The sequence below is a fragment of the Meles meles genome, chromosome 9 (assembly GCF_922984935.1).
Source record: "Meles meles chromosome 9, mMelMel3.1 paternal haplotype, whole genome shotgun sequence".
NCBI lineage: Eukaryota > Metazoa > Chordata > Mammalia > Carnivora > Mustelidae > Meles > Meles meles.
In genome coordinates, this window is record NC_060074.1 from 86,652,607 (window position 1) to 86,674,135 (window position 21,529).

Here is a 21,529-nt window from a genome sequence, read left to right on the forward strand (position 1 = left end):
AATAAGTGAATAAAATCTTAAAAAAAAAAAAAACGCTAACTACTATAGTTCCTTTGCCCTTTCCTATGACTTTTACAATAATCTTCCCTCTGTCTACAAAACAATTTCGTTGCTATTTTAACTAAAACTGCATTTAGGGCACCTGGGTGGATCAGTCTGTTAAGCATCTGACTTCGGCTGAGGTCATGACCTCAGGGTCTTGGGATCGAGTCCTGCATCGGCCTCCTTGCTCAGGCATGGCCTGCTTCTCCCTCTCCCCTTCCATCCTGCTTGGATTCTCTCTCGTTCTCTCAGTCTCAAATAAATAAGTAAATCTAAAAAAAAAAAAAAAAAAAAAAGGAAAGAAAGAAAGAAATGCATTTAACCTAGGTGTCAATTTAAGGACAACTAAAATCTTCACTATGTTGAGTCTCCAAACCTTACACAGAATATATCTACTTATTTAGATTTTCTTTGATTTATTTCATCAGTTTATTGCATTTTTCAGCATGTAAGTCCTACACATATTGTTTTAGGTTTACACCTAATCATTTCTCTTAAACTATTTTAAGTGGGATTGAATTTTAAACTTTTTTTCTATGTGTTTATCAACATATAAAAAGGTAATTACTTTTGGATGTTTATCTTCTATCCTACAATCTTGCTGACTGACTTATTTTCTAGGAGTTTTTAGTAGAAGCGTTGGGATTTTTGTGTATACAATCAGATCATCTGTAAAAAGGAAGCACTGCATTGCTTCCTTTCTAATCTGTATGATCTTTATTTCCTTTGCTAATCTGATTGCACTGGCTAGGACTTCCAGAGCCATGTTGAATATATTAGAGCAGATACCTTCTCCTTCTTCCTAATCATAGAGGGAAAGCATTCAAATTCTTTACCATTAAGTATTGGTTGTAGATTTTTTTTTTTTATAGCTGCTCTTTATCAAGCTGAGGAAGTTTCCCTCTTCTCCAATTTTTTCTGAGAATTTTCATTATAAATGGTGTTGAAATATCGTCAAATGCGTTTTCCATACCAATTGATATCATATGGCTTTTCTTCTTTAGCCTGTTAATATGGTGGATCATATAATAGCTTTTGAGGACTGAACCAATCTTGCATCGCTGTAATAAACCTCACTTGGCCATGGCATATAGTTCTTCATATATATTATCTAATTCTATTTGCTAATATGTTACAGATTTTTGTGTCTAATTTCATGAGGGATATCAGACTGTAGTTTTCTTTTTCTTTACTGTCTTTATATAGTTTTAGTATCAGTGTAATACTAGCTCCATAAAATGAATTGAAATGTATTCCCTTGTCTTCTTTCTGGAAGAGACTACACATAATTTGTTTTAGTTCTTTCTTAGAAATTCAGTGGAATTTCCCAGTAAAATGATTTGCGCCTAGTGATTTCCTTTTCATGAGTTTTTAAATTATGAATTCAGTTTTCTTAATAGTTGCAGGACTATGGGCCTCTTTCCCTCTCTGGACACAGCAAAGAGCAGAGCTGCCATCAAGTCGGCCCACCTATAATGGATGGTTTGCAGAACTGCTCCAGCTTTCTGATCAAGAGGAACAAGGAGACAAACAGTACAGAGCCTGGTAACATGAAGGCTTGCAACTCATTCTGCTCCAACAGACTGAAGAATAGCAACTGTGCTACAACAGGCACAGTCTCAACAAGACTGTGGACGTAGCACCAGTGGCCCACGGCAGAGCTGTAGTAGTGGTCATGAAAGGAGATGGGGCCCACAAAAATCCACTGCCTCCTGCATAGGGACCAGCATCATTAAGAATGCATCAGCTATCCTCACCAGCATCAGGCACATACTCTGCAAGAACAAGTACTGCCCAAATCTGTGCATGGCTGCCATTCACATAGCCACCACCATCCCGTGCAGCCAGAAACCTGTGATGGTGAAGAAGCAGCAGCCCACCCCACCAAGAGCTCCTGAGCACCTGCCCCCCACTTCCAAAGCAATAAAGATGTCAGTCATGGGTGGGGGGAGAGAGTTGCAGAAATATTTAAATTATCTATTTCATATTTAGTTATTTGTGATAGTGTTTTTCAAGGAATTGATCCATTTCATCTAAGTCCTCAAGTTTGTCTGAGTAATTTACACTGTTTGACTATTTTCCTTTTTATGTCTGCGGGATCTATAGTGATATCCCCAGTTTACTATTAATATTGATAATTTGTGTCTTCCCTTTTTTATCAATTGCTAAATTTTATTGATCTTTGTAAAAAAGTTTTTGTTTTATTGCTTTTCTCCTTTCCATTTTATTTATTTCTGTCCTTATATCCTTCTGTCTGCTTGCTTTATATTTATTTTTGGTCTTCTTTTTCTACATTTTTAAGGTAGGAGTTGAAGTTAATATTTTGAGATTTGCTCTCTTTTCTCACATATTTAATGCTATAAATTTCTTTCTTGGTTCTGATCTAGTGGTGTCACCTAAATTTTGATATGTTCTATTTTCATTTTCATTCAATTCAATCCTATATATATATATATATATATATATACATATATATATTTTTTATTTTCCTTCAGACTGTTTCTTTGACCCATAATTTATTTAGAAGTCTATTTTTAAGTTGCATATTTGATGATTTTCCTATTAGTTTTCTGTTCTTGACTTTGGTTTGCTTTCATTTTGATCAGAGAACCTACTTTGATGACTTCAATTCTTTTAACATTGAGGTTTGTTTTATGGCCCAGGACACAGTATACCTTTTGGCCTTGAGCTGTGTTCCCGGTCCTCTAGGACTCTGATGACAAGAATGTTAGATCTCCAGGTATAATCCCAGAGATCTATTAATTTTTTCACCCAGTCTATTTTCTCTCCATTATTCAGATTGAATTTTTTTTTTGTCTTTATTCAACTTCACTGATTGTTTCCTTCATCCCCTTCATTCTGCTTTTGAGCCCATTCACTAAGTTTTTAATTTAATATTAGATTTAACTTCTAAACTTCCATTTTGTTTTTCTTTTATGCTCTATTTATATGCAGAAACTTTCTATTTATTTGTTGAGACTCTTTATTTGCTTCAGCTATGTTTGTCATTGGTCATTGAAACATTTTTATGATAGCTGCTTTAAAACCTGTGTCAAATAATATTTTTGTCTTCTCAGTATTGTCATCTATTAATTGCCTTTTTTCATTCTAGCTGAGATTTGCCTGCTCATTGGTAGGACTAGTTATCTTTTATTGAACCTGGACCTTTTGGACATCAACTTAGGAAATTCTGGATCTTATATGAATATTTAATTTTTGCTGGCCTCCTCTTATGCCACTCCAGCAGGGAAATGTGGGGCACCACTGCATCGTGGACAGTTTGAGACATTAGTCCAGATTCCCCACTCAGTCTCTGTTCACATGGGAGGCAGAGAGGGGAGATTGAAATGACATGGTGCCCAGTTGCTATCGGTAGACTACAGTGGGTAGCCAGAACTCCCATCTGTACCCAGGAATACTAAGGAGCACTTTTTATTTATTTATATCCAATTAAAATGATACAAGCATATTCCAGATCATTAACAGTCTCCATTAATGAAAAAATCACAAACAGGTAAAACAATTTTCAAATCAACCTTTACAACTATTCAAAAAATTAAAACAGTTAAAAATTATAGATAGCAAATCCAAAAGTTCTTCCATGCATTGATAAATATAATGCTGAAATTTCCAACAGAATATTTTCTCATTAAGATCCAATTTGTGAACATATGTATTATTAGAGCAGTTACCATGTAACTAATATGGACATCATTAAAAGAATACAAATGTAGCTTGAAGTCAGGTAATGTGATGTCCCCAGCTTTGTTTTTCATCATTCCCTTGGCAATTTGGGATATTTTCTGGTTCCATACAAATTTTAGGATTTTTTTTTTGTCCCAGAGCTTTGAAAAACACCAATGGTATTGTAAAAGGGATGGGACTGAAAGTGTAAATTTCTCTGGGCAGGATAGATACTTTAACAATGTCCGTTCTTCCAGTCCATGAACATGGAATATTTTTCCATCTTTTTGGTATCTTCCTTAATTCCTTTAATAAGTATCCTATAGTTTCTAGAGTATAGATCCTTTACCTCTTTAGTTAGGCTCATTCCTAAGATCATATGGTTTTTTATTGCTCTTGTGAATGGAATTGCTTCCTTAATTTCTCCTTCTACAGTTACACTGTTAATGTATAGAAAAGCAACTGACTTCTGTGCATTGATTTTGTATCCTGCCACATTGCTGAATTGCTGTATGATTTCTAGTAATTTGGGGATGGAGTCTTTTGGGTTTTCCATATAAAGTATCATGTCATCTGTGAAGAGGGACAGTTTGACTTCTTCTTTGCCAATTTAGATGTCATTTATTTCTTTTTGTTGTTTGATTGTTGAAGCTAGGACTTCTCCTACTGTGTTGAACAACAGTGATGAGAGTGGACCTCGCTGCCATCTTCCTGAGCTTAGGGGAAAAGCTCTCAGTTTGTCCCACTGAGAATGATATTCACCATGGGCTTTTCATAGATGGTTTTTATGATATTGAGGAATGTTCCCCCAATCCCTGTTCTCTGATGAATTTTAATCAGGAATAGATGTTGTATTTTGTCAAATGCTTTTTCCTGCATCAATTGAAAGGATCATATGGTTCTTGTCTTTTCTCTTATTGGTGTGTTCTACGACGTTGATTGGTTTGCGAGTGTTGAACCACCCTTGCATCGCAGGCATAAAACCCACTTGGTCATGGTGAATAATCCTTTTAGTGTACTGTTCGACCTATTAGCTAGGTACAAAGCTGTGATCACCAAGACAGCATGGTACTGGCACAGAAACAGACACATAGACCAATGAAACAGAATAGAGAACCCAGAAATGGACCCTCAAATCTGCGGCAACTAATCTTTGACAAATCAGGAAAAGATACCCAATGGAAAAAGGTCTCTTCAATAATTGGTGCTGGGAAAATTGGACAGCTACATATAGAAGAATGAAACTGGACCATTTCCTTACACCATACACAAAGATAAACTCAAAATGAATGAAAGACCTCAATGTGAGACAGGAATCTATCAAAATCCTAGAGGAGCACGTAGACAGTAACTTCTTTAACGTAGGCCAAAGTAACTTCTTTCAAGACACATCTCCAAAGACAAGTGAAACAAAAGCAAAAATGAACTTTTGGGACTTTATCAAGATAAAAGGTTGCTGCAGAGCAGAGGAAACAGTCAACAAACTAAGAGGGAGCCCACAGAATGGGAGAAGATATTTGCAAATGACATTGCAGATAAAGGGCTGATATCCAAGATCTATAAGAATTTCTCAAACTCAACACTCAAAAAACTAATAACCCAGTCAAAAAATGGGCAGAAGATATGAACAGACTCTTCTCCAAAGAAGATATACAAATACCTAACAGACACATAAAAAAATGCTCAACATCACTAGCCATCAGGGAAATTAAGATCAAAACCACAGTGAGATACCACCTTATACCAGTTAGAATGGCAAAAATTAACAAAACAGGAAACAACAAATTTTGGTGAGGATGTGGAGAAAGGGAAACCCTCTTACATTGTTGGTCAGAATGCAAGCTGGTACAGCTACTCTGGAAAACAATATGGAGGTTCTTCAAGATGTTAATAATAGAGCTACCCTATAACCCAGCAATTGTACTACTAGTTATTTACCCCAAAGATGCAGATGTAGTGAAAAGAAGGATCATATGCATCCCAGTGTTCATAACAGCAATGTCCACAATAGCCAAACTGTGGAAGGTGATGAGATGCCCTTCAACAGATGAATGGATAAAGAAAATGTAGTCCATATATACAATGGAATATTACTCAGTCATCAGAAAGGATGAATACCCACCATTTGCATTGGCATGGATGGAACTGGATGGGATTATGCTAAGTAAAGTAAGTCAAGCAGAGAAAGACGATTAATATATGGTTTCACTTATATGTGGAACATAAGGAATAGCATGGAAGACATTAAGAGAAGGAAGGGAAAAATGAAGGGGGGGAGAAGAGTGGGAGATGAACCATGAGAAACCATGGACTGCTGGAAACAAACTGAGGGTTTCAGAGAGGAGGGGAATGGGCGGGGGGGTGTTTAGCCTTGTAATGGTATTAAGGAGGGCATGTATTGTATGGAGCACTAGGTGTTGTATGCAAATAATGAATCATGGAACATTACATCAAAAACTAATGATGTACTATATAGTGACTAACATAATATTTAAAAAAAAGGAATACAAATGATCCACAATAAGATAGATGAATACAGTATATGTAAAGTAATGATGTAGAGCCTCTGGCCTCAGCTCTGTCTACTAAGAATCTCCACCTTGCTACCATTCAACCCACTGAGTTCCCATCTCAGGCACAATTCAGACTACAAGGCTTTCTTTTTGAAAACCTGAAAAGGGACTCCTCCAGAAGGTGCAAAGACCTTGATTCAAAATGGACACAATAAGTTCTACAGCTGGCCACTGAAGTACTTATCTAGACTTTCACTTCTAAGTTCAGTGCACGATAGCCAAGTAGCAAATGCTGGACATTACTCATCCTGCTCACCCTCTGTAGGCTTTGACTATTAGACCAATTTGACATGGCTGCTTAAGACCAAAGATATAATAGCTGGGGGACAACAGGCCAGGAAGTCTAGCTTTCTGTCCCTGACCAGAAAGAGCCCCCCAAAACTGTGCTGCACTGTGCACATGGACTTCCCCATAGTATTTAACTTCATGTGTCAAAGTCCATACACTATCTGAAAAAGGCCATCTCTTCTTTTGACATGATAGAACACTCATCTGATGTAACAGGATACAAGAAAATATGTATAAGAAAGTAAAATTTTTAAAAATAAATCTTGTTTTCCTACTGAAAAAATTATGGTAACACATGAGGCATGTTCCTCACAGTGATGAAATTCTTACAAGTCTGTCAAGATCTGATGAGAAAAAAGACAAGGCTATTGACCAGATCCATGCACACTAGTCAACCAATATTAAGGCAAGTGTGGAGATTTCTATTATCCTTATTCATGGAACAGATCACCTATTTCCAAGTGCTCTGAAGTATTGTTTACCTCATTACAAAATCACCACTTCAGCATGCCCATCATGTGTGCCTCTCCTCAAGTGAGTACACAATTGACCCTTTCCTCCTCAAACACAGGGTCTTGATATTTTTAGGTTGTCAACAAAGGTTTTCAGGGGTGCATCTTAAAAAACACTAAAGACATTGTGTTAGGTATTTCATAGGCTAATTTCCTTAAATTTTAACATAATTTTTCTGCTCTCTTATTTTCTAAAATTCATGCTGTTGACAAATGAGAGAATTACAATAGGAGAAATTACATATTCAGTGTTTTTTTTTCATTAAAACAAAAAATGCTAACTTTCTATCTGTTCTTATTTTTATTTAGTTTTACTAGTCTATAAAGTACAAGTCAGAGAGCCCCTTTACAAAAGGAGCATTTAGTCTCCTATAACTTTTAAAAATATATTACAAAATTAATTTTCCTAACTCAAGATTAAAAAGAATGGGCTAAAAAATGCAACAATGAAAATAGTGGAAATCAAATAATAGGATGTGCAGGTTGTTTTAACATTTAAGATTAGCAAACTGTTACGCAAAATATCTATAAAACTATATCTGAAACAAAAAATAAAATAAAGGCATCATGAGGCTCAACCTGTTAGATGGCCTGAAATTGTATTATATGCCAAATAGCTGATGTTTGCTGGCCATGCACAACCTGATGCAATTCCTGTTAGCACAATATGGCAACTGGCATTATACTGGCATTGCCTCAGAGGAGCCCCCATTGACAGCTATGGGAACAAATTAATTCTCACTTTGTTTTTCATTTTAGTTGTCACTAACAATGCCTCCGCCTTCTGGCTCAGCATCTCAATATTAACTTACAAGCATGAAGCAAGAACTTAATCAAGGAATGTTTGGGGATTTACTTTTCAACAGCTGAGATACTGAAGGTGAGGTAAGAGCAAACATTTGTTGGTGGGGGACAGTAATTAGGTTCAGACAGAAGGTACAGAACTGCAGTGTTAGCTAAATCTGTTCATAGCGGGTGTCTCATCTCAATTAATGAAAAAAATATGTATTTCCCCACAAGAGTGTATAGGGTTGAGGTTCTTGCAAAAAAGTCCAGACCGAGGCCTTCTTGTTAGCAATATTGATACCTTCAAAGATGCCAAGTGCTCATTCCAGAAAATGCTATTTCTTTTGTGCTTTGCAACCTTTTTTCTTCTTCTTCTTCATTACTATTACTATTACATACGATTCTTCTTTTAAACTATTACCTGCCTCTGCCACAAAGCTATATCTGAGAGGCACGTTTGGCCCAAGTAATAGAGAGTACCCATTCTAAACACCACAAACAGGCTATGAAGGGGTTATTGTTCACTTATAAAAACCATACCATATCAATGAAAGATAATAGGGCTTTGATTAAGATACAAGATGAGTCATAAGTTATTTTATGATTTTATTTTTTTCAGTGTCTCAAAGTTCATTGTTTATACACCATGTAACTTTCTTACTATCCAACTGGATAACTTTATTTATGTATTTATTTATTTATTTGAGAGAGAGAGAGCACACACAGGGAGGGGCAGAGGGAGAGAGAGAATCTTAAGTAGGCTCCATGTTCAGCATGAAGCCCCATCCTGGGCATGATCTCACAACCCTGAAATCATGACCTGAGCAGAGATCAAGAGTTGGACACTTGACTAAGACACCCAAGCTCCCCTAGCTGGATAACTTTAGACATGTAAACATACAATGCTTCTATTCCCACATGTGGATGATGGTGTCAATGTTCATTACATACTCTTACATGATGCTTATAAGAGTGAAACTTTTATTAATATTTTAAAGTATGGAACTCCTAACCGAAATCTTTGTACCCTTATAAATTTGAAATTATTGTTTCTTGTTTTTTAGGGCTATAAATAGGCCTAACTGGATCCCTACATTATAAAGATGAGAAAAATCAAGGTGTAGGCCAGTGATTTTTTTTTTAAGGATCAGCCTACCAGACTCCCTGGGAGTACAAATTCATGGCTGCACCCCAGACCTGTTGAATCAGAATCTCTTGGGGGTAGGGTATACGGAGAATTCTCTATTTTTTAGCAAGCTCTACCATTGATTCCAATAATCATTCAAGTCTAGAAAGCATGGATCTACACTGTCTATTGGCAGAGAACAGAGAATAGAGGCAATTCCAGGCCTAAATCCCACAGCCCCTGAGTTCTAACTCAGACCATTCTGGTAATCTTTAATTTTAATCTAATTATTCAGAATAAGTACTATTGTTTTCTACGCATGTTTTGCTAGTTTAAAAAACATGATAGAATATTCTATGAAATGTATATACCACATTTTCTTTATTCATCCATTGACGGACACTTAGGTGGTTTCCATATCTTCCAGATCTTGCTTCCATTATCTTCCAAATAACACTGCAATATAAACATAAACAAAGCATAAACAAAATATAAATCTTCCAAATAATGCTGCAATATAAACGTAAACAAAATATAAACAAAATAAACATAGAGATGCATCTACCTTTTCAAACTGTATTTTCATTTTCTTTAGGAAATACTTCGTAGTGGGATTACTGGATTATATGGCAATTCAATTTTTAGTTTTTTGAGGAAACTCCATATTGTTTTCTGTAGTGACTGTACCAGTTTGCATTCCCACCTACAGTGCAAGAGGATTCCTTTTTCTCCACAACCTCACCAACACTTGTTATTTGTCTTTTTAATTTTAGCCATTCTAATAAGTGTGAGGTGACATCTCATTGTGTTTGGATTTGCATTTCCCTGAGGATTAGTAACATTGAGCATCTTTTCATGTGTCTATTGGTCATCTGTGTGTCCTCTTTGATAAAATGTCTATTCAGGTCCTCTGTTCATTTTTTAATTCAATGATTTGTGGGGGTTTTTTGGTGTTGAGTTGTGTAAGTTCTTTATATATTTTGGATATTAACCCTTTATTAGATGTATCATTTGCAAATATCTTCCGTGATTCCATAGGCTGCCTTTTTGTTTTGTTGATAGTTTCCTTCACCGTACAGAGCTGTTTGTGCGTGTGTATGTGTGTATGTGTCTCCAATATTTTAATTTCACTTTTACTTCCCTTACCAGAGGAGACATAGCTAGAAAATCATTTCTATGTCTGATATCAAATAAATTACTGCCTATATTTTCTTCTAGGAATTTTCTGGTTTCAGGCCTTACATATAGGTCTTTAATCCATTTTGAGTTTATTTTTGGAACCACAAAAGACCTCGAATAGCCAAAGCAATCTTCAGAAAGAAGAGCAAAGCCAGAGGTATCACAAGCCCAGATTTTAAGATATGCCACAAAGCTGCAGTAATCAAAACAGTATGGTACTGGCACAGAAACAGACACATAGATCAATGGAAAAGAATAGAGAGCCCAGAAATAAACCTATGCTGTTATGGTCAATTGATCTATGACATAGGAAGCAAGAATATACAATAGAAAGAAGAGTGTCTTTTCAAATGGTGTTGGAAAACCCGAACAGCTACATTCAAAATAATGAAAGCGGACCATTTTCCTATAACATGCAACAATCTTGGAATAAGTACTATTATTTTCTATACATATCTTACTTTCTAGAAAAATCAAGAAATACTGCAATCAGAAACAAAAAGATACTGCTTTTTTTTTCTTCACTGTTTCACAAGAGTAGAGTTCTTCGGCTTTTTTTCCTCAAAAACAAGCAGTGAGAAATAGAAAAACTGATAGTACTTCCCTACCTTAAGATGTTGGCAATGTAAATTCTAATTTAGTAACTTACTTAACTTTCTTATCATGTTGTCTTCTGTTAACTGTGAAACACACTCTATCAGAAACTAAACAGAAAAATAACTGTTTAAGGATTCGTTGTGTGCTACAAATTGTGTCTAATCAAATTGAATTACATTTCTTTCCAAATAAAAACAGTATATATCAAAGACTTGACCAAAGTATTTAAAGAATTTGAGTTACAAATAAAAAATCAAAATGGAAATAACATGGCTATGCGGATACTACACCACTCTAAGTATTCATAACTTGATTTTCTCTCTTTCTAGAGTAGTAAAATTTAACACAAAGATAATATATAACTCAATAATAACTCAATACAAAAATAAATAAATGAAGAAGAGTTGAATACAGTAAGACAATAACAGGTAAATACTTTTTAAAAGATATGTTTATTTATTTGAGAGAGAAAAAGAGAGATTGATTGCTCACAAGCAGGGGAAGGGACAGTGAGAGAGAGAGAGGATCCTCAAACAGATTTCATTCTGAGCATGGAGCCTGAGGTGGGGCTCTATCCCAGGATCCCAAGATCATGACCTGAGCCAAAATCAAGAGTTGGACGCTTAACAGACTGAGCCACCCAGGCATCCCAACAGATAAATACTTTCAACCAATTTATCAAATTATTCTGTTACACAAAATTATACCCAGTATTTGGGCCTTTAAAAAGACAACCTGAGGTCTAGAATAACTGAAATCAATGTGATTGGCTTGGGAAGGCTATAAGGAAATTAAATAATTGAGTAGAGGTTGAGAGAAAAAAAATTAAGATTCAATCAATGATTTAAAGAGAGAATCTAGTTAAGGTCAATAGTGTATGATATTCAAGGCCAGCTCTTATACAAAATCATGAGGCAACTAAATTTGCCATTGCTTTTCTGGCTCTTAGTGAATATGGACTGGCCAGGATTTTCACACTCTTGTTCTCACTGGACATTCATGTAGTAATAAGAACACTTCCATTGTATGTGACAGAAAACGAACTCAAATAAGCTGAAGTACCACAGTTATTCAGAGGCAAGGAGGCTCAAAGAATAAGCAACCTGGGGATAGAATTAGTTTTAGGCATGACTGGTTTTAAGAATTTACATGAATTTTTACTCTTTTTGTCTCTGCCCCTAAGCTCTGCTTAACTCTGAGTTGACTTTATTTTTACATAGGCTCTTTCATCATGATGACAAAATAACTTCTAAAAGCTCCAACTTTTGTTGGGACCGCTCAACAACATTAGCCCAGAGACTCCTCATTTGTCCTAACTAGCTTGTTGTGAATCACACACTCAGTGCTTGCCAAATTATTGTGGCCAGGCATGTAATGATTTTATTGAGCAAATCTATGTCAAGAATTCCCCTAGGACTGGGGGATATAAACCCTAACTGAATGAAGAGTGGGAGAAATTTGGTTTTCCTGGAAAATCAGGGTGACCTTAGCCAAAATGAGAGGGGAAATAAATACTAGATCAAAACAAGTATCCACTAAAGTCTATAGTTCTGGACAATGATCTAGGATTCACATCCTTCCTTACCAGAAGAGAGTCTTACATTTAATTTTTCTTGGTGATCTTAAGTGAATAAATCTCTTCATATACAAACCGTACCATCATGGCTTCAATATGACAGCCTAGGGAAATTCATGCAGGGAATACTTTGATCTTCCTTCCTACAATCTCTGCTTAAGAACTCCCAATAACTGTGGTCATTATTAATGTGGAGCACATGTAATTAAAAATTTCTTTCTTATATTGAGCTGGTTATCTACCCCTCCATGGTCTATCCATTCATTTTTCCCTTTGGAGCCATCCAAATTATGTCTATTATGTATTCTACATAGGAGATCTTCACATATATAAAGGCAGGTCTATTCAACTGCTATGCATATGACATGATTTCCAGAAATTTTACACCAACTATCTATTTATTTATTCCCATTTTATCTCTAGTGTTATGCTATTCATTTTTTCCTGGACTTCATTTTGGTTGAATCTTAGATTGGAAGTTTTTTTAGTGCTTCTGTTGTTTTTATTTTGCTTGTTTGTTTTGTTTACATAGTCTCTGAAAGTCAAGGAAGTAAAAGTTCAACAAAGAGTAAGCAAAGGATTATTCTCTCTTCATATCATTTCTTATTGCTTATAGGCATCCTATGTTGGAGAACAATAGAAAAATACCAATTTCAGCTGTGAAACAAAAAATATTCTGCATTCTTGTGTACTTTTTCCTCTTGTTTCATGTATCAGATTGTTTTACTTCAAAACAAATAAACAAGCAATTGGAGTCTTATAGAGAGTGTATACTCTATAATCTTGGAGTATACGAAAAATTTATTTATTGCTGCAAATGCTTGGATTCCTGCTTGTGTGCCATGGGAACTGAATTTCTGCCCTAATGTTTTGGCACATCTTCAGTATACTTACCTCTGTAGGAGTGGTGTGTATCCACAATTATATTATTTGAAAAGAATCTTTGTACTGGAAAATCCCATTGAGATGTAGCATTGCGTTTCCAAGGGTGTCTTGGGACAAGAAAGAATGGGGCAGTAATATACAACCACTTGGTTACATCATTCATACCAGAGAAATTATCATCCTACTGCTGATGGGGAACACTTGTACTTCTCTATTATCAAAGATTTTGCAGAATTGCTCAGACCCCCTCTATTCATTTCATTCCAGCTGTTTCTAACACAAGGAATGAAACAGATTGTTTCATTCTCTGAGCGTACATTAAGAAGGACAATGCCATCATTTGGGGGGCTTTTGAAGGGGTTTTTGCTCAATTTGGACTGTGTGTGGAGCAAGCTCACTGCCTTACAACAAAAGCATAAAACTCAGTGGTGACAGGCAAGTCAAAGGCCAAAGAATTCGTTAAAAGGAAGAAGCTCTAAATGTTCAGCCATAAACAACAAGAGACATCAGAAAGGAAGCAGGGAAAAGGTAAAGGAGACCGTGAGAAGGAATGTGCACTGGCTCAGCACTGCATCCTTTTATAATCCTTTGGGAAAACTCACTCATAGGGCTCCAACGGCTCTTTCCTGAATTTGTCCTACATCAAAGAGCCACAAGCTTGCTCTAGCTCTAACTTGTTTTTAGTACCTTTTAAGTGTACATACTTTTTTTTTTTAATACTAAAATGTTAAAATTGTTTTAAGCCAAGTAACTGGTACTTTCCTGCCATGAGATCTTAAAGCATAAGCCTTGTCCTGTCTTTGGGAATCTTTGATTTTTTTCATAAGATATCCCTGGTTCATCTTACTTTTTGTATAAAACACAAACATCTACCAGTCTTTCTCATTCTCCTCCTTTCTTTTCACTTCCTACTCTTTTTTTTTTTTGAATGTCAAATACATGCACACACACTTTTGTCCCCAGTCACCACAGCAATGGCAGCCACTGAAAGTTAGTCATGAAAATCTAATGGTATATGAATTATTTTCTAAACATGAAGTCACCACCAAGAAAGCAGAGTTGAAAAATGAGATGAAACATGTTCATATCCTGGAATCAGGAATACATGTACTCATGAAACTGGAAGGTTCTCAAAATACCTCTGTAATGTGAAATTTTGTGAAGAACATAACTTTATACTTGGTCAATAATGACAGCAAAGTTGATCTCAATTCAAGATCATTGTAGAAGGAAATATTTTAGAAATATTTTATCTTCAGTTTGGCTCATTGTTTAATCCCCAAGTATGTATGGATTTAGTACTTGAAGATTCCCATTGATTTCTGAAAGTTTTTCAGACAATATTTTAAGTGTTATAAGCTATACAAAGGAATAAAGTCTCTTCACTTGTTTCCTCTTCCCCTTACCCACATTTCATTCTCAAGCCCTGTACTAGTGTTAACAGGAGGATTCGGCATCACCTGTGAAAGCCAGACACAAGTTGTTACTTCTGTTTGGAAAGTTTGCTTTTGGGTGGCTGGTCTATTGGATCATATGCCATTTCATTCTTCCTTTCTACAATGTTGATAAGTCTGGGGTCTTCTTTCTTCTAATTTGATAAAAGAAAAAGGAATCCTTGAAGCTCATACCTGGACAATTTTTGATCATGATGAATAGACTATGTAGAGCACTGTTTCCTATCTGAAATTACTAATCAAGTATATTAATCTAGTATGTTCTCTTTCCTACATATATGGATGGTTATATTCATGGATTTAGTGATCCCAATCTTGGCCACATAGAGGTATACCTCAGAGATACTGTAGTTCAGTTCCAGACCACTGCAATAAAGTGAGTATCATAATACAGCAAGTCAAAAGAACTTTTTGGTTTCATAGTGCATATAAAAGTTATGTTTATACTATGCTATAACCTATTAAATGAGCAATAGTATTATATCTTAAAAAACAATGTATTAACCTTCATTTAAAATGAATTTATTGCTGAAAAATACTATCATCTGAGCTTTCAGTGAGCTTTCCTTTTGGTGGTGGATGATCTTGCTGACTAATCAGGGTGGTGGTTGCTGAAGTTTGGGGTGGCTGTGGTAATTTCTTTTCTTTGTGTGTGTGTGTATGTGTATCAGGGGGTTTTATTTGAAATAAGACAACAGTGATATTTGCCTCATTAGTTGACTCTTCCTTTTATAAACAATTTCTCTGAAGCATGTGAGGCTGTTTAATTTTACAGCTTTCGAAACTGGAGTAAATCCTTTCAACCTTGCTGCTGCTTTATCACCCAAGTTATGTAATAAACTATGTTTTTGTTGTCATTTGAACAGTTTTTACATCATCTTCACCAGTAGCTTCCATCTTAAGATGCTCATCCATAAGAAGCAACTCCTCATCCATTCAAGTTTTGTCATGAGATTGTAGCAATTCAGTCACATCTTCAGGCTCCACTTCTAATTCTGGTTCTCTTGCTCTTTCCACCATACCTGCAATTACCTCCTCCACTGAAGTCTTGAACCCCTCAAAGTCATCCATGAGGGTTGGAATCAACTTCTTCAAAACTCCTATTCATACTGATATTTTGACATCTTCCCATGAATCACAAGTGTTCTTAATGGAATCTAGAATGGTGAATCCTTCCCAGGTTCTCAAAGGACTTTTTTTTCCTAGATCAATCAGAGGAATCACCATCTACAGCAGCTAAGCCTTATCAATTAAATTTATTTCTTAAATAATAAGACTTGAAAGTGTAAATTACCCTCTGGTCAATGGACTACAGAATGGATGTTGTATTAGCAGTCATATAAACAACATCAATCGCATTGTCTGTTTCCATCAGAGCTGTTGGGTGACCAGGCATATTATCTGGGAGCAGAAATATTTTGAAAGGAATTTTTATTTCTGAGCAGTATGTCTCAACAGTAGGCTTAAAACATTCAATAAAACATGTTGAAAACAGATGGGCTGTCATCCAGGGTTTGTAATTCCATTTATAGGGCATAAACAGAGTATATCGAACTTAACTATTAAAAGCCCTGGAATTTAGAGAATGGTAAATGAGCACTGGCTTCAATCTGAAGTCAACTGCTGCATTAGCCCCTAACAAAGAGTCAGTCTGTCCTTTGAAGCTTTGAAACCAGACATTGACTTCTCCTCTTCAGCTATGAAAGTTTCAGATGGATGCTTCTTTTAATAAAAGCTGTTTTATCTATATTAAAAATAGGCTGTTTAGGAATACCTAGATAGCATAGTCAGTTAAGCATCTTACTCAGTCTCAGCTCAGGTAATTATCTCAGAGTTGTGGTATTGAAACCCATGTCAGGCTCTGTGCTCAGTGTGGAGTCTGCTTGAGATTCTCTCTCCCTCTGTCCCTCCACTCTGTCTCTAAAATAAATAAATAAGTCTTTCAAAAGCATATGTTATTTAATATAGTTACCTTCATTAATTATCTTAGCTAGATCTTCTGGACTAACTGGCTAAATTTTCCACATCAGTACCTCCTGCTCCAGCTTGCAGTTTTACCTTATGGAAACGGCTTCTGTCCTTAAACCTCCTGAAGCAATCTCTGCTAACTTCAAACTTTTCTTCTGCAGCTGCCTTGCCTCTCTCAGTCTTCCTAGAATTGAAGAGATCTAGGGCCTTGCTCTAGATTAGGCTTTGGCTTAAAGAAATGTTGCGGCTGGATCTTTTATTCAGACTGTAAAACTTCCTCCATATCCGCAGTAAAGCTGTTTCACTTTCTTATCATTCATGGGTTCATTAGAGTAGTGTCTTTCATTTCCTTCGGGAACTTCGTCTTTGCATGCACAACCTGGGTAACTGGTACAAGAGGCCTAGATTTGGATCTATTTTGGCTTTCCACATGCCTCCCTCACTAAGTTAGCCATTTCTTGTTTTTTATTTCAAGTGAAAGATGTACAATTCTTCCTTTCACCTGAACACTTAGACACCATTGTAGGATTACTAATTGTCCTAATGTCAGGGAGGACTGAGGAGAGGAAGGAAGAGAGAGACAGCTAGGGAATGGCTAGTCGGTAGAACAGTCAGAACACACACATTTACTGAACTCGTCCTCTTTTTTTTTTTTTTTTAATATTTTATTTATTTGACAGAGAGAAATCACAACTAGGTAGAGAGGCGGGCAGAGAGAGAGGAGGAAGCAGGCTCACCGCGGAGCAGAGAGCCTGATGGGGCTCAATCCCAGGACCCTGGGATCATGACCTGAGCCGAAGGCAGAGGCTTTAACCCACTGAGCCACCCAGGCGCCCCTGAACTCGTCCTCTTATAGGAGTTTGGTTCATGGTGCCCCCAAACAATTCCAATAGTAACATCAAAGACCACTGATCACAGATCACCATAACAAATATAATAATAATGAAAAAGTTTGAAATTGTATGAGAATTACTGAACCCTGACACGGAGACATGAAGTGAGCAAATGCTGTTAGAAAAATGGCACAGACACACTTGCTCGATACAATGTTCCCACAAACCTTCAATTTGCAAAACAACTATCTGTAAAGTGCAATAAGGCAAAGCACAATAAAACAAGGTACGCCTGCAGTCACAACAAATATGGCAATGCTTGTCTAATTACGGTGCTTACATACAATGTATATGTGGGAAGACATGGAAAAGAAGGATTTGAATGTCTTGATTCTGGCTACAAACTAAGTAAACTTAAGTGATTCCATTATTTGAGGAGGACATTCAGTCTGAAAAGTAGATACCTGGGGAAGGTCTTAACCTGCTGACTTGGGTTTTGTGATTATAAATACAGTGAGCTACAACTTTCTCTGTGATAGGTTAAGTTCCCAGCCTACAGGATCTGCCTGGCATTTTTTTTCCAGATGAAACTGACGAATATTTCTCCTATTGTTTTCCTTCCAACAAAACAACCTCCTCAATATCTGTAGACAATGCTGAACACACACACACACACACACACACACACACAATGGGAACTTCATTTAACAGAAACAAAAATTCACCCCAAAACCTATGCAAGTTTATTTTCCAAGTGAAGAGTCATTTTTGTCTCCAATTTTTGGTGTTCCCGGTATTCCTACTCATTATATTGTTATTGAAAGCTATACCTTTAAAATGGACTTGGGTTCCTCACAATTCTTTCCCCTTAACTCTCCAAATCACCTTTCCAAATCACCCACAAGCACATTGCTAACTTGGATTTGTCTACAAAACTGTGAGCTTGTGAGTCATGAAAGAAGAGATATTGTGTCCAACAAAGAAGTCTGGATGTTCCTTTTCTTAATGCCATGGTGACAACACTACCACTGAAAGTGGTTTCTGGTGTACCTAGAACGTACCAGGATAGGGGAAGAACAGATCTTATATTGGTTTGATGAGATACAGCATATTCAAATATGTGATAATGATCAAAACTGCAGTCATCCCACATCTACCTGGATCACTGTTACCTGAGGACCAGTAAACAGATCCATCTTTCCTTTCCCACTGTAACTGTTAATGCTTTACCTTAGTAACTAAATTAGTAACTTCACATTAAGGCGAACAAGGCAGGCCTATGGTTGTGAAGAAAATGTTAACAATTATTTTTGTTTGTCTGCACAATTTTTCCTTTAAGTTCTACTGTCTGAGTTGCATATTTATAAAAGTCATAGGAAATAAATACCCAAATAAATACAAATTTTGAAGGCATGACCCTAATATTTTTATGGCTTCAGAATTGTTAGAAGTCTCAATTCCTGAATTACTTTATGAAGACATGCATTTGGGGAATGCACTCAGCAGTGTGATAGCTTCTCCTTTACCTTATTAAAACCACCCTAGCAATAATGCTACAGGTGGTGTAGGGGTGGGGGAGGGCTTCTGAGAGGTTTTTGGTCTGTTTTTTCATTGTTTTGTGTCTTTTCACCTGACCTACTTTGTATACAGTACCAACATTTCCACCATCCTTCCTTCAATTTATCTTGGTTCAAGGACCTGAGCAGAACAAAGAGAGATCCTGTGACAGAATAAATAGTGTTCCTTTTCCTTCTCCTACTCTCATTGAGAGAAATTGGATGGTTTGAGGTGTGTTCCTGAGCTGTGATATTAATAGGAAAGACAAATCCTCTATTAAACATCTTGACACATCCTGTCAAGACTATTCTTGGGCATGTGAGGTAAGCCTCAAATGTTACATAACAGGGGAAATCCTTATATCCTGAATTCAATTACTTGCCATTTCTAACCCAAAGGAGCTGGATTTCAAACTTAATGTTTTTATTACTTGACACAGTTTTCTGCCTTTTCCTATTTCTGTTAGAAGACTAGGGATGTCAGGAAGGAGAATCATGAGATCTGCCTTATTCTTCAATTCAGCATGCACAGTGTTTTACATTTAATAGCCATCCAATGAATATTCATGGTTTTGAAAAAACTTACTTTAAGATAGCACTTTAAACTAAGGCTTTGGTTCTCCAGCATTTGTGTGAGTTGGAATCACCTGGAGAACTTGTCAAATCATAGATTACCTAACCCCACTCCTAGAGTTTCTGATTCAGTAGGTCAGGGGAGGAACCCTAGAGCCGACATTTCTATCAAATTCTCAGGAGATGGAGATGGCTGCAAGTTGGGGATCACATTTTAAGAACCACAGATCAAGAAGTGTGTTTTATGTATTTCCAGTAAGCACAGAAAAGAAGGCAAGCTCTAGGAATAGGGAAAAGAGATTCATTTTTCAATGTTTCGTTTCCTTATGATAAAATAGCCATGTTATATTTTTAATTATGGATGAACTATTAAAACTAAAGGAAACAATGAATAGATTTGGAATTATTCGATTTATGTATGCTGCTACTATATGACAAAAATATATATAATTGAAGATTTGGCTCTATAGTCACAATAATATAAATTTTATTTGTACAATGTATATTTTAATTATTTTCAGAGATAATCTTACTTATTTTGAACAACCTTTCAAGTTTGGGGTAATCACCCACAATTTACAAGTGAAGAAAAAGTTCAGAAAGATTGTTTTAAGTGTTCAGAGAGGCTGAGTACATTTGTCCTCAAGCCAAACAGCAACTAAATCCTGAAGCTCTCATTAGCACCCAGATTAACTGTTTTAATTCTACGCCCTGTCTCCCATAGCACATCTCCATCTATTGTCTGATGTTTCAGTTTTGTGATGTCCCCAGCCCTCAGTAAGCAGGCCATAATCAAAGGAGTAGAACTTGAACTGGAATTAGAACACCTGGGTTCTAGACTCCTTTTTCTACTAATTAACTACCACCCCAAATGCGAGGCCGCCATCAACAGCCAGACCAACCTGGCGCTCTATGCGTCCTACCTGTACATCCACAACGACGTGGCCTTGAAGCACTCTGCCTGGACTTCTTGCAGCAGCTCTGGTTGGGGAGGGAGGTGAGGGAACTCACAGACAATCCCAAGTGTTTGGAGAACCAGCGCCAGCCGCATCGCCTCACAGCATCAAGATGCAGGGCTGTGGGGGCTGCAGGCACAGGAAAGCCTTGGCATGCGCCTTTTACCTAGAGAAGCGAAGGACATGTCTCCCTGATCTGCATCAGCTGGCCACTGATGGGAGCTGTGCCCACCTTGAGAGTCACTACCTCCACAAACAGGTCGAGTCCTTCAAAGAGTGGGTGGCTATCTCACCTACCTGTGTGGGATGGGGGCCCTGGAAGTCAGTGAGGCAGAGTACCTCTGACAAGCCCCGTGTGGTCCATGGCAGTAAGAACTCAGCTTGTCTGCCTTCCACGTGGCCCCTGGTGACTTTTCCCGATCACCATGCTGGGCATAAATATTGCAATATTGCCCTTGCAAAACATTTACTTAAGATTTTGTTTGTTTCGATTTCACCATTCCTTTCAATAAAGGAATATGTTTCCCAAATTTAAAAATACAACAGAAACAAAAAAAACAAAAAAAGGAAGTAAGAATATTAATCTTTTTGTGCCTCATCTCATTCATGAAAATGAAAAAATCTGCTTTATCTTCTTCATAAGATTGTGTGAAAATCAAATTTCATAATGTATTTGCAATTTAATCTAATTATTCATATTTACCTCAGTGCATAAAGAATCTAGAGACAGTTTGGTAAATAAAAATAATTTAGAAATCTATAAAGTATATTAGAGATTTAAAGTCTAATTTAGGCAGCGTGATTATAACTTGTATTATTTTAGTTTAGCAGTCTCAGAATTGAATACAAAGATAGATTAATTGTTAATACTTAAGATACAGCAAGTTATAAAATAAAGAATATGGAATGATCTTGTTAGGGATATAATTCACTTTGGAACC

General features: G+C 36.5%; 1 long non-coding RNA gene and 1 pseudogene across 1 annotated transcript; one reads left to right on the forward strand and one right to left on the reverse strand.

Annotated features, from left to right (window-relative positions):
• The first annotated feature begins 1,452 nt into the window (after positions 1-1,452).
• Positions 1,453-3,937, forward strand: LOC123950443 (annotated as a pseudogene).
• A 5,449-nt stretch (positions 3,938-9,386) lies between these two features.
• LOC123951064 lies at positions 9,387-20,976 on the reverse strand. The gene is made up of 4 exons (XR_006820337.1): positions 20,886-20,976; positions 20,556-20,754; positions 13,258-13,355; positions 9,387-9,467 (listed from the first exon to the last, which is right to left on the reverse strand). It is a non-coding gene; the product is annotated as an uncharacterized LOC123951064 (long non-coding RNA).
• Between the last annotated feature and the right edge of the window lie 553 nt (positions 20,977-21,529).